Here is a 14,836-nt window from a genome sequence, read left to right as displayed (position 1 = left end):
TAAACATTTTCAAAATCCTCAAAAACCTAACAGAAAAAAGTTACGGGGCTTTTAAGATCTAGAGTGGAAAAAATCGAAAAAATTACTAGTCAAATCTGGTTAAACAGTGGTCAAACTGTCGTCAAACAATGGTCAAACTAATTATTCTAGAATATTAGTGTTACTAAATAATTATTTCAGTTATTTTGAATTTTGGTCAAATCTGGTCAAACTGTGGTCAAACTAATTATTCAAGAAATATTAGTGTTACTAAATAATTATTGTTTTTTAAAACAATAGTTTCAAACTCAAACAGTGAAATGTGTCACTTCATGCTCAAGCAAAATTCATGAAGGTTAATAGGATTGACATCTTACTATTGTCAGGAAAACAACAAGTGCAGACTTGGAAACAAGAGAGAATAGAACCCGAAAGTTAAGTGTGCTCAGGCTGGGGGAGTGGGAGGATGGGTGACCGTTCAGGAAGTTAGATGATTTGAAATGATGAGGGATGATTAAAGGATAAATTGAGCAGTGATGAGGGGTGGTGATTACACACTAGAGGTTAAAATAATTCAGAAATTTGAAAATAAAAAAATTAAAAAAATTTCAAAAAAAATCATAAAATTTCCTTGGACTAAAGGTGGAGCTCCACGTGGCCGCGCCCTAAGAACCGGGACTAAAGGGGAGAGGCATTACTACCGACCCTTTAGTTCTGGTTCGAAAACCGGGACTAAAGGGGCCTTACCAACCGGGACAAAAGCCCCTTTTTCTACTAGTGACTCTGCATAATAATTGTTTGAAGTCAAACTTCATAAAGTTTGACCATATTTATATAAAAAAAATATCAACATCTACCAGGTTAAAGTTATACAGTATGAAACTTTAAGTCATGACGCATCTGCTGGTATTGATTTCACGTTGTGAATGTTGGTGTTTTTTTTCTATAAAGTTGGTCAAACTTTACGAGGCTTGACTTCAGATAAATTTTATACGGGAACTAAAAAGGATCAGAGGAAGTACGCGGTGTGCCTGCGATGTGCGTGCGTGACGTCCGTGTGCGCGCCGCGGCCAGCCGTCAGCGCGGTCGCTATCAACTACAACGGCCTCTGTTCACCCCGTCGGTGCGACGCAGCTAGGCAATTGTCCGCCGTGTCACACGGCAGGAGGGGCTCGTCCTTGGTCCAGCCAACACAACTACACAAGATCACCGAGGCGCATTGTGAGCTCGTGGATCACGTCCAGCAGCTATGTTGCATCGCCTTCGGCGACGGGTGTAACGTGGAAACATCATCCACGGTGTGCATCGCTATTGCACGCGGTCGGGGCTCACAAGCACGCATATTCTTGCTGATGCCGAAACTTAAAGGACCGGTCGGCGTCATTCGTGGAGCGGCTGTAACTCGTGGACGAGCAACGCGACCAGGCCTGCATGTCAGCGTTGTTCCTCTACCTATGGTGCAGCCTGAATCTTATCTGCTGTTTTTTGTCTATCTTTTATACTGTATGTCCTTATTACTTGACTCTCTCAACTTTTGGTCAAAACCCAGGCGACATGTCATGTTTTGGTCAAAAACCATGTTCATGTCAGACAAAAACCATCAAAAGTGATATGAAGGACGAAAGTTATCCAGTTTGAGAAGTTGAAAGACCATGATTTGCTAGTTTTAGAGTTGAGGAACCATTTATATACTTTCGAGAGAATTAGGACGAAAAATATACTTTTCCCATCTAAGAATGAAGATCTTTGAAAGAGCAAGCTGAGGTTGCGTTTTTTGTGAATGCGGCGATTGACCACTACGCCAGCACAATCACGCAGGCTCAAAGTTTGGTTGTTCTCTTCCGTAAGGGAAAGGAATTCTTAGAAAAACCTCGTTAAAGTATCCAGTATTGTACCAAGATTTACTATTCTTCTTAAAAAATAAATCATGGTCAACCACATTGCAACTAATAAGAGAAAAATAAATCAGCAAACATAGATTAAGATTAAGGCAACATTGCTGTTTAGTTGACAACGGTGAAGCACATACAATTATTTGGTCTTGCCAATGATTGTGTGGTGAAAGTCGCGTCTCGCGCGCCTTGCCCCAGAACCATGAAAGTCGCGTATCGCCGTTGCCTAACCCCGGCGCCGTGCTGGTTGCCGGTGGCTGGGGGATCTAGTGGTTCGCGCTTCACCTGTCTAGCCCGAGAGGATGCAGACGTGGAGGAGAGTTCGGTGCAGGCGGCCGTCGCTCTCGACATGCCTCATGGGTCTTCGGCTGAGGATGCACCGCTGGGCAGTTTTGTCACACTGTCGAGGAGGCCACATCCGAGGAAGTCTGACACCAGATAGGGAATCGGCTAGAGTTGGCCATATAGCCTATGTTTAGTGTTCAATGCATATCCCTCAAGTGTGCCCAACCAAGGACCATCATCAACGGGGACCCGCCCCTAATCGACATGCATACTGATCGTTGTGGTACATCAACCTATGTTAAATTCGAGCAACATTCGGAAATTCAGTAATTTATAGGCCTTGTATTTCTAACATCCCCACCCCCGGTTGGTCACGGGACCACTTCTCCACTTTGATACTCCATTCACTCATGGTTGTCTTGTCTTTAAGTTGTGTCTCCTTCCGTCCTCTGCTCTCATCCTATACTCGTTCTTAAACTCAATACGATCATGTTGTGTGCCACATGGAGTTCAAAATGTTATTAGGTTTTCCATTTTATATGATCCATCAGTCAAAAAATAGTAGTACCACATGTACATGTATCTGGATGCATAGTTTCCTTATGCTCCTTGACACTTAAGAGTAGGAGACGTGGGGAATCTCGCGGTATCCAGGAGTATAGGGAAGTACCATGAATCTAATAGTCGCCCAATCTCCTCCCTCCCGATCCGATCAAGGACTTCGAGCTACCACCACCCCTCTAGCTCCTCGCCACCGCCGGAGCTCCGTGGGGCAAAGCCCATGCAGGGGATGATGGCGGCGGCATGGCCTTCCTCCACCGCAGCTATGGTAATTAGGGCCTCGACTTGTAGGTGACATGCATGTCTTTTTCAAGTTGGCCGGGCAGTTCAATATTTACATTCGGCCTATGTCTATTGTACGTGACACCCAACTTGTAGCAGTAAGTAATCATTGTATAGCAACTTCAGGTGACTATGTAACACCACCTCCATCCACCCGCCCTCCATGAGTTGTAAATCACCCAATGTTCACTACACACCCATCTACTGATCTATCGTATGCGGACTATATCATTAGCCAGTGGAGTAATCGTTGCCCCTGAATTAATAACACATGCAGGTTCTGGTCGTTGTGCTACTGAATAAGGACGCCAGATTATTGGCAGTACACTTGAAGTGGACAACTTTTAAATCATCAAGATATGTATTTCAATTCACGTCCCTAGTTTACGAAAAAGGGTTTCCCCCGTTTTAGATTATAAAGCAACATCCAACCGGTACAACCAGCTTGCTAGGGCCGCAACACAAACAAGCCCAAAATAAAAAAGGAGAGAAAGAAAAAAGAAAGAAGTGCTAACGCGGCAGCTCAACTAAGCAAAGATGGTCGACACCCGCTGCACCCTCCGGAGAAGTACCACCGCCCGCCAAGCACTCCGAAGCCTCACGTACCAAGCAACATCTTTATGAAGAAATGCGACGACGACGACGCTGCTGCCCGGACAAGTCCTAGGGTTTACCGACGCCCCTCAGGAGGGTTCGGCAACGCCCACGGGCGCAGCCGCGCCAGTGGCAGACGACCCACCAAAGATTTCTCCCGCCCCGAAACCACCACCGCCACCCCAGACAAACGGAAGCGCAACGCCCAACATGCCGCCCACCAGCCTATGCCACCACGGATACCGCACCATCATCGCCGTCTTACTGAGGCCACTAACACGAGACCTGGAGGTAGGATGAGATGACACTGGGCTCGGTGGCAACCGCAACGCAGCCGATAGGAGGGAACAGCCTCCACCGCCGCACGGAGCCGACCGAACATAGCGACAGGGACTTGCCAGGCCACCACCGGCCCGGCCGGACCCCAACGGGTCCGAACAGTCCTTGCAGCCATGCTGCAGCACGCCGGCCGCCGAAGCCATCACCATCGGATCCACGGCTGCCTCGCCTCACCACCAGGGAGCTACGCCGTCGCGCCCCGAACCGCAGGCCCGCCCTAGCCCAGATGGGACCCGAAAGGGCCCAGATCTGGGCCGAGCGGGCGCTGGCGGCTAGCCGCCCACCGCGCCGCCCCGCAGCCAACGGCCACGCCGCCGCGTCGAGAGAACCCGAGGCCCGCAGAACTCCGCCACCAGGCCCCACCGCCGCGAGCCGAACAACACCGACGCCGGACAAGAGGGAGCCCCGACTCCCCCTCCAAGCGCGCGGGGAATGGACGTCCGCCGCCGCCGCCATCCGGGCACGCCGGAGGCCGCTGCCGCCGCCGGCGAAGGGAGATGGAGGAGGAGGGGGTCAAGACGGGGAGGCGGGCAGGTGGGGCGCTCCTCCGCCTTAGGGGGGCGATGGGAGCGCCCGGGGAGAGAGAGGTAGGCTGGGGGGGGAGCGTGATGGCGGCCGGCGCCTGCGGGAGGGGGCGAGGGGTGGCGGGAGGAGCAGGGGAGGAACCCTAGCTCGAGGAGCCTCGTCAGATCTCGGCAAACTGTTTTCATTAATTACTGTTACCATGTCCCTAGTTTCTACCTACCTTGAGATCGATCATGTGTGTAAGTTAAGAAAATTTGCATCAAAGACGAGGAACAAATTTGGCTGGATTGAGATATGTATCAGATCAATACACCACACATCTCTTATCCTCATCTCCACCATCATTTTGGTACTCCATCAACGCCCATATCTGTCCTTGCCTTTAAGATCCACATGTCCCCATGTCTTAAAAGGAGCCCCTTACACCTCCCTCTACATCTTCATCCTCGTGTTCCTACTTTGTTCACTCAATATTAAGTTGTGTCCCATTTCCTTTTGTGCTCTCATTTCACCCTCTTCTAAATAAAATAACCCCTACCACTTTGTATGCCACGGGGAGTTCCAAACTTTTTATAGCGCTTGTGTCTCTACGATCCATAATGTTCTAATGTTGTCGACACTTAAGAGTAGGAGGCACGGGGAATTTTACAACAACAATATCTTTGTAAGTACCGTCAATCGAAGAATGAAAATCTTTGAAAGAGCAAGCTGACTAGCTGAGGTTGCTCTTTTGTTGAATGCGGCGATTGACCACCACGCCAGCACAATCATGTAGGCTCAAAGTTTGGTTGTTCTCTTGCGTAAGGGAAAAGAATTCCGAGAAAAACCTCATAGAAGTATCCAGTCTTGTACCGAGATTTACTATTCTTCTCAAAAAATAGATCACGTTCAACCACTTTGCAACTAATAAGAGAGAAATAAATCAAAACATAGATCAAGATTAACGCAGCATTGCTGTTTAGTTGAAAACGGTGAAGCACATAAATTATCTGGTCTCGCCAATGATTGTATGATGAAAGTCGCGTCTTGCCTCACCCCAGATCCATGAAAGTCGCGTCTCGACTAGTAGCTCGCGCTTCTCCTGTCTGGCTCGAGAGGATGCGGACATGGAGGAGAGTTCGGTGCAGGCGGCCTTCGCTCTCGACGTGCCTCAAGCGTTGTTCGGTTACACCCTTTATCAAAATGGAAATGCTTGCGGGCGGTAGTCCGGCCGAAGCGACGCGCCGGTCGCGCGCTGTCCCACGCATCTCCTTGGACCCACGAGCTGCCCTCCTTCTATTCTTTTATCCCCCTGCCTTATCCATCCCTCACCGTAACTTCTCCACCATTTCTTCTTTCCTGCTCACAGCCCAGCGCCTCCGTCGTGGTCTTCTGTCTCCGCTGAGACGAGCTGAACCAACGGCGGCACTACCTCACCGTCCTGCAGCTCCTCCCTTCCCTCCCCATCCCCTCCTCCCTTCTCCCCTCATCTCAACTTTTGGGTTCCTTCATGGGCCTCCACACATATGCTGCCGCGCGCAGCTGCAGGTGCCCATCGGAACCACCGTGCGTGCTCGCGTTTTGCTACCCCCCGCTTCTGTAGGTGACCGAGGATGGTGGTCGACGGCGCCGGCGGTGGCCGCGAATAAGTTGCTACTTTTTTTGATTTTGTTGCTGGAGCCGCTTTTGATTTTGCTAGAGCCAGCTTTGTTTCTTGCCGCAACAGCAGAGGATAGTGCTCAACGACGACGACAGTGGCTGCATGTTTTTGTTGCATTTGATTTTTTTTGCTAGGACCAGCTATCAATTTTGCTTGAACCAACTTTTGTTTTTGCTGCAAAATAGGAGAGGATAGTGCTGAGCGGCAACGACTCACCGCCATGATTTTTTGTTGCATTTAATTTTTTGCTGGAATTAACAATCATTTTTCCTGCAAGCACGATCCGGTTTTGCTGCAACCGGTGACCACCAGGGTCACGACGTTTTTTTGCAGCAACCACAGGGCACAGAGCTGCAACCGCTATTGGTTTTTGCTACGACCAACAAAACCTTTTGCTACATTCACCCACGACGGAGCTGCGACCTGCGACGGTGGCGGTGACGTTTTTGCTGCAACCGCTATTGGGCTTTGCTACAAGCAACAAACTTTTTGCTACATACATCCACGGCGGAGCTACGACCCGCGACGCCGGCGATGACATTTTTGCTGCAACCTTCGTTGGGTTTTGCTGCAACCGTCGTCAGGTTTTGCTACAACCAATGAAACGTTTTGCTACATCTATTCATGGTTGACAGGTGGCCATTGTTTGTAGAACCCTATCCGGCGAGCTCGACGGTGAGGGCGATGAGTGGCGCACCCGGATGCTGCAACCATGAGCGTCGATGGCAAGGAGTTTCAACCGGACTGGCGAGGAAATTGCATCTGGTTTTGACGGCAAAGCTGCAACCAAAATAGACAAGTTGGGAAGGCTTGTTTGGCGAGAAACAGAGGGCAGCGCTCCGAGGAAGCGAGGTGTGAGCGGCCGGCGGCCATGCGGAGGAGGGAAGCGGGGAACTGCTGCTCTCGCGCGGGAGCGCGCACGCAGGGGCGATGATAGGCCAGGCTGGCGTTTTCCTGTGTTGATTGTAGCAAATTTTACACTGTAGCGTATTGTATAACACTGTAGTTGTAAAGCTTGCCTAGTGCATAGTCTGATTCTGGCTCGGCTGCTGCGCGCACGTGAAGGCCGGAGGACACGAACTACTGCGTTTACCAAGTCAGGGAAGAAAACGATTGGAAAAAGAGGCATCCGACGGCTGCATGAAACCAAATCGGAGGGCTCGCGCGTGACCGACTGGGCTTTCGGCCGGTCCGCCTACGCGTATCACTCGCCTTATCAAAAGGATTGGAGGGCTGTGAACCGAACACAGCCTCAGGGGTCTTCGGCCGAGGATGTGCCGCTGGACGGTTTTGTCACGCCGTCGAGGAGGCCACGTCCGAGGAAGTATGTGGAAGAGATACCGGAGGAGTTTTGGCTGACATTGGATTTGCTGCGTCTGCTTCTCAGGTTTGGAAGAGATCGTCGGCTGGATCTTCGTCTTAATGCGAATCTGAGGCGTGTGCCCTTGTGCGCCGTTTGGACTCCGGAAGGACCCTCTTGACGCCGCCCATCCTGTCGAGCAATGCTACACATGCAGGTTTTTACATGAGTTTACATGACTGATTTGATGTGGCAGTTTTTGATTGGGTGTAAGGAGAGGACGCGGGCTCACCCCACGAAAATCAGGGGAATGTTTATTAAGTTTGGAAGGAGTCTGTAACAGCCTGTAAAGTCCCATACGTTTGCATCCTGTCGGCCGAGGGCGTGCAAGCACCACCAGCGCCGCAGCTGTCTTGCGTCAGCGGACGTAACGACGTGGCATGGCCCGATCCGTCGCCACGACGATGTCCACCAAGGACTCTCGCGTAAAAAAATGGTTTCTCAATTCCCAGCTGCGAATACTGTGGTTATACAGTCAAATCGTATCTGACTCCAACCCGCTCCATGTCTCAGGGTGCACATCGTCCTTTGTCCTTCCTCTCGATTCAGATCCAAAACATCCCCATCTCAATCATCTCACTCTCCCCCTGTCTCCTCCATCATCGATCGCCTCCAGCACTGGAACACCACCGCATCGCGACGCCCCTCCTCCTCCACGAGGCATACGGAACATGAAAGGAAAAGGATGTCGATATTCACCATACGTGTGGTATAATAGACATTCGTCCATACACCGTGTGTGGCATGAGCAAGGAGCAAATATGCCTAGACGTCCTGTCGCAGCTACATTAGGTACCCGCAGGATGATGATTTAGTTGCCATCCGGGATGTCAGATGTAGTTATCCGGTATGGCATAGTAAAAGCATGGCAACTCTCTCTGTTTTGATTAACTATAGTTGCCATGTCTAATTTATGATAGTTGCCACGTGTAATCAAACCATAGTTGTCGTGTGTGATTAACTATTTACCACATATGATCAAACAATAATTGCCATGTGTGTTTACCTAGTTGTCATGTGTGGTTAATCACAGTTGCAATGTATGTTTATCTGATTGCCACATACGCGTAACTGCAGTTGCTGTCTAGCAAACGAATCATAGTTGCCATCTAACAACGCACGGTTGTCGTGTGGGTGAAAAGCAGCTCGCCCACACGCGTGTGGACTAGGCGGTGACTGTGTGGGCAGAAACTAATTCGCCCACACAGCGCAGCTGTCAACCGCATGCTATGAGGCGTGTGGGCGACCTCTCCAACATCCACACACCGGCCTTGTCCTACGTGACACGCGAAAACTTACTCGATGTGTCAAGACTCGTGCAAACTTAACTGGATGGTAATCCATACGTGTAGACGAGTTGTGATGTTGCCACACATGTGGGCATTAGTGTTTTCGAAGGAAAAAACCGTGTCATGTTTCTTTTCTCAAGGACCTGATAACGGGCGATCGTTCTGAGTGGGAGAGCCCCGGTTCAAACGGAAAGGGCCAGCAGGGGAGCTCCTAACGGGCGCCTTATGCGCCCACTGAGGCAACGGGCGCCTACAACAGTCCTCTGTGAAAGTTTTTAACGTGAAACATATTAAACCAAAACTATAGCCTCACTAATTAGAAAAACGTGACTTCTTTGAAAGAAATGTGAACAAACTTTGAATGTCCACAGATTTAAAAAACATCACGAATTAGAAAAAAGAATTCATGTATTCTAAAAAGTTCATCGATTTTCAAAGAAGTTCACAAATTTGGAAAAAGTTCATCAATTTTGAACAAATGGTCATCAATTTTCAAAAAAAGTTCACCGATTCCCTAAAAAAGTTCATCGATTCTCTAAAACTTTTCATCAATTTGAAAAAAGTTCATCGATATTGAAAATAGTTCATCAACTTTAAAAAAAGTTCATCAAGTTTGAAATAAATTTCATCAATTTTGTTTCTAAAGTCCAAATATTTTAGAAAGAACCACGAATTAGAAAAAAATTCATCCATTTACAAATACTTCAGAAAAATCTGAAGAAGTTCGTCGATTTTTAGAAAACTCCAGAAAATCTGAAAAAGGTTCATTGATTTTGAACAAAAAGTTCAGCGATTCACAAAAATAGTTTATCAATTTTCAAAAAAGCTCATCCATTTAAAAAAAGTTCACAAATTTGAAAGAAGTTCATTGATTTTGGAAAAAAGTTCATCAATATTGGAAAAGAGTTCATCGAATTTGAAAAAAGTTCATCAATATTGGAAAAAAAGTTCATCAAATTATAAAAAAGTTCATCGAATTTGAAAAAAGTTCATCAATATTGGAAAAAAGTTCATCGCTTTAGAAAAAAGTTCATCAAATTAGAAAAAGTTCATCAAATTTGAAAAAAGTGCAAAAATTTTATAAAAAAGTTCATCGATTTCGAAAAAAGGTCATCCAATTAAAAAAAAGTTCACCGAATTTGGAAAAAAGTTCATCGATTTTGAAAAATAGTACATTCAAGTGAACAAAAGAAAAAAACACCGAACAAAACCGTTCCAGGCAAAATGACTAATTTTAAAAATTAATCACGAATTGTAAAAAGTTCACGCATTTAGTAAAGGAAAAAAGAAACACAAAATGAGAAAAGAAAAGTAAAAACCATTCCAAAAAAAGAACCCAGGATTCCGCGACCTTTACAAAGAATAAATAAAACAAAGGAAGTGTCTTTCCACAACGATCGACTTGTTTTAGTGGATGGGGCGCTGCTCTTTGAACGTGGAGATCCTTGGCTCGAACCCCGCCTCAAACGCACCATTTTTTTTTGCGTTGATTCAGTTTGAAACGGAAGAAAAAAAATGACAACGGGCCGGCCCAGCGCAGCAGGGGGTGTGTGCGCCCGATTGAGCATAGTACTGTAACGGGCGCAGCGAGCGCCTTTTAGGATATGCCGGCAGAAGGACCGATGGAACGAACGATTGTGTCGTTCGGTGAGGTGAAGGCCAGCCCGAACCCGTTCAGCCTCTTCCCTCAGCACGTCTATGTAATAAAACCAAAAAAGGGCCTAAAAAGGCCCAGCGTTATAATAAAAAAACAGTATCTAAAAAATAAAAAAAATTATAAACAAAAAATTCTGCTACGTGAGAACATAAAATGCGTGTCTTTGATCAAAAAATATAATGAAAAATTCTAATTCCAGAGTCGAAACCAGGGATATAAACATGGATCTCATTGTTTTCTCGAAGAACCAAATACACCGTTTTTTCTCAGCATGACTACACAAACCTAAGCACAATCGATATAGAGTTAAATCTAAATGATAGAATCGCTGCGTCATGTTTAATTTGCGGCATCAAATTACGAGGATAAAACAAGAAATTGCTGCACCTGATTAATTTTATCTAAATCAAGAAATTGCAACAATACTGATCCATTTAAATCGATAAATCCTAGTAGAACAAATAAACTCGTAAACTGACAACCCCGAACAAATAAACAAACCTGAAGACTGATGCTTGGCGGCTGATCCATCCAACTCTTATCCAAGAACAAAATAAACGAAGGAGGGACTGATAGCAAATTTTCTAGCGCGTTGTCGTGATTGCCGGTTGCGGCGTGACAACTTTGGCCGTCGGTGCAGATCGGCTCGGCTGTGAGCCGCGGTGCCGCCCCACCATTTGCCAACTGGCGAACTGCCCTGGCTGCTGCGAGACGTGCGGCGTCGGGATCGAGATAAGCAGCAATATAACATCAGCCTCGAGGACCAAGCCACCTGTTTGTCTTCAATAGTGAGTATATGGACTAGCACAAAGGTTCCGTAGTGGGCTGGCTAGTCTTTTTTCCTTGGGACTCGCTACAGAGCCTACAGGCCTTGGGCGCACCATAATTAGGGAGTTCCGAATTATGCCTAAATGGCTGAATCTAATTAACGTCTGCCTAAGTACTCTTGTACGACCCGAGCATTGAGGGGGCCTGGCCCTTGCTCGTCCCCTGGCTCCGCCACTGCTCGGATGGCGGCCAGGTCAAGCACTTCGTCGGTGCCGAGGATTGCGCAGATGGAGGCGACCTCGACGGCCACTGCAGCGGCACGGGCGAGCAGGCGTTCCCCCGGTCTCCGCCCATGACGCCTAGTCGCCCCCTTGAGCCGGTCGGCACGAACCCAGAGCGAGTCGGCCTGGAACGTCGTGTCGCCGAGCAGCGCCGCGAGCAGGTCTCCGCCCCACGACGCCCCGCCGTCCCCTTGAGCTGGTAGCCGCAGAACAGGAGCGCGCCGGCCTGAAGCTTCGCGCCGGCGAGCAGCGCGGCGCTCGTCCTCCTCCTCACTCAGCGCGAACCCGAGCGTCGGCCTAGAGCGTCGCGCCCCTAGCAGCTCTGCGAGCTTGTCTCCGCCCATGAGGCCCCTTCGTTCCCTTGAGCCGGTCGCTGTGAACCAGGAGCGCGCCGGCCTGAAGCTTCGCGTCCGCGAGCACAGCGACAAGCAGCGCGGCGCTCGTCCTTCTCCTTACTCTCGGGCCGACGCAACTGTGGGTGAAGGTGGGAGGGAATGGACAAGGGAGAGGAGAGGGACGGACAGGGATCAGGTGACATGCATCTTTGCATGTCACCGTGTGACTTTCGGCCCAAATTCATATTTAAACATTATAAAAAAATCTAAAAAAAATCATGCATGTTCATAGCACATATTAAGATAATCCTTAAAAAATTCAGATCAAAATTCGAAACATACATCAAGAAGTAAAAAAGAGAAATCTGATATGAATAGTTGCGAATGGTTCTCTGTATACTATTCACATATGAGTTTCTCTTTTTTGCTTCTTGGTGTATGTTTCGAATTTTAATCTGAATTTTTTAGGGATTATCTTAATATGTGTTGTGAACATGCATGATTTTTTTTCATCGCAATGTTTAAATATGAATTTGGGCAGCAAGTCACACGGTGACATGCAAAGGTGCATGTCACCTGATCCCTGTCCGAGAGGGACAGGCGGTGGGGACCGGGGAGGAAGAAATGTTCGGTCTTGAGAAAAGAACGCCCGAATGAATTTCGCTGCTGATGTGTCAAGCTTTACAGCTTTACGACTCGTACATCGCAACGAGCGGTGATGAGAGCGTTCGACATGAGATGGTTAAACATGGCACGTTCGGGACTTATCGATTCCATTTCTTAAATTGGGTACATACCCTGGCTTGGCAACACACCGCGGCGCGACTGTCAGTACAGAGGGGGGTTGGGGTTGTCGGGGACTAGGGTTGGACTCGACAGTTGGCGAATTACGGGACCTGATACGGTCTTACAACCCAGCAGTGGTTTTTTTTGTCGGAAACTAAGAAGAGTGCTAAAGCTATGGAGAAACTTAAGTGGAGTTTGGGGTTTCGCAATGGGGTGGTAGTGGATTGTAAGGGGAGAAGTGGTGGGCTTGCACTATGGTGGAGAGAGCATATTCAGGTCACAGTTAGGCCATGGTGCCAGTACTACATTGATGGCGAGGTTTGTGCGGATGGGCACACCTGGAGATTCACTAGAATCTACGGGGAACCTAGGACTGATCTGAGAAAGAAAACATGGGATGCCATACGGTATCTTAAATCCCAAGATGATTTACCTTGGCTTTGTGTCGGTGACTTCAACGGAATTTTGTGTAGATCGGAACAACTTGGCGGCAAATCGAGGAACTTCTCTCAAATGCAAGACTTCTCTGAGTGCCTAACCGACTGCGGTTTGGCTGACCTGGGCTTCTCGGGCTACCAGTTCACATGGGATAACAAACAAGAGAACAAAGACAATATTCAAGTAAGGCTTGACAGGGCCACGTGCACGGGTGATTTCATGGGTCTATTCCCGGGTACGGAGGTGGAGAACATTGTTACAGAGGAATCGGACCACATGGCCTTGCTGGTGAGCGTGAGATACATGGAGAAGGCGAAACCGAGAGGGGGGCGCCCTTTTAGGTTCGAGGAGATGTGGCTGATACATGATGGATATGACGCGATGTTCCAAAGGATCTGGGGGCAAGTACAGGGGCACAACAGGTCTCTCGGCGCTGTGTGTGGCCGGCTGCATGAAATATCAAAAGAATTACAGGGATGGGGGCGATCTGTGTTTGCCTCGGTGCGGAGACAGATTCAGTGACTTAAGAAGCAGCTCCTAGAAGCCAAAGAGCGGGTGGTAATCACTGGATTAACCGCGGAGGTAAGAGATTTGAGAGCCAGCTTAAGGAAATATATGAGAGAGAGAGAGGAGGTTATGCAGCGGCAGCGATCGAGGATTGACTGGCTCAAAGCGGGGGACCGAAACACGCAATATTTCCAGAACCGAGCCTCCCATAGAAAAAGGAAGAACACTGTGAAGGCACTACTAAGGGAGAATGGCACGAGATGCTGGATGATGAGGGCATGAGAGAGTTGGCAGCATCATTTTATGAGAAGTTGTTCACGTCAGAGGGATCGACCAATACAGAAAGACTCCTTGAACACTTCGTCCCGGCGGTTTCAGAAGGGATGAATGACAAGTTGACAGCTCCTATTACGGACGAAGAGATTGAACGGGCCCTGTTCCAAATGGGGCCAACGAAAGCTCCTGGCCCTGATGGCCTGCCGGCCCTCTTTTATCAGAGACACTGGTCTTTGCTAAAATCAGATGTGTGTGCGGCAGTGAGAGGTTTTCTGGTGGGGGAGACTACGCCGGAGTCTTTCAATGACACGGTGATCGTCATGATCCCTAAAGTTAACTCACCGGAACTCCTCTCACAGTTTAGGCCAAATAGTCTGTGTAATGTGTTATACAAAATAGCTACTAAGGTGCTCGCGAACAGGCTCAAGGTGATCCTGCCAGTACTAATTGAAGGAAATATGCCCTAGAGACAATAATAAAGTTATTATTTATTTCCTTATATCATGATAAATGTTTATTATTCATGCTAGAATTGTATTAACCGGAAACATAATACATGTGTGAATACATAGACAAACAGTATGTCACTAGTATGCCTCTACTTGACAAGCTCGTTGATCAAAGATGGTTATGTTTCCTAACCATAGACATGAGTTGTCATTTGATTAACGGGATCACATCATTAGGAGAATGATGTGATTGACATGACCCATTCCATTTAGCTTAGCACCCGATCGTTTAGTATGTTGCTATTGCTTTCTTCATGATTTATACATGTTCCTATGACTATGAGATTATGCAACTCCCGTTTAAAGGAGGAACACTTTGTGTGCTACCAAACATCACAACGTAACTGGGTGATTATAAAGGTGCTCTACAGGTGTCTCCAAAGGTACATGTTGGGTTGGCGTATTTCAAGATTAGGATTTGTCGCTCTGATTGTCGGAGAGGTATCTCTGGGCCCTCTCGGTAATACACATCACTTAAGCCTTGCAAGAAATGCAACTAATAAGTTAGTTGCAAGATGATGTATTACGGAACGA

The sequence above is a fragment of the Triticum dicoccoides genome, chromosome 5A (genome assembly GCF_002162155.2).
Source record: "Triticum dicoccoides isolate Atlit2015 ecotype Zavitan chromosome 5A, WEW_v2.0, whole genome shotgun sequence".
NCBI lineage: Eukaryota > Viridiplantae > Streptophyta > Magnoliopsida > Poales > Poaceae > Triticum > Triticum dicoccoides.
This window is presented reverse-complemented; position numbering follows the sequence as displayed.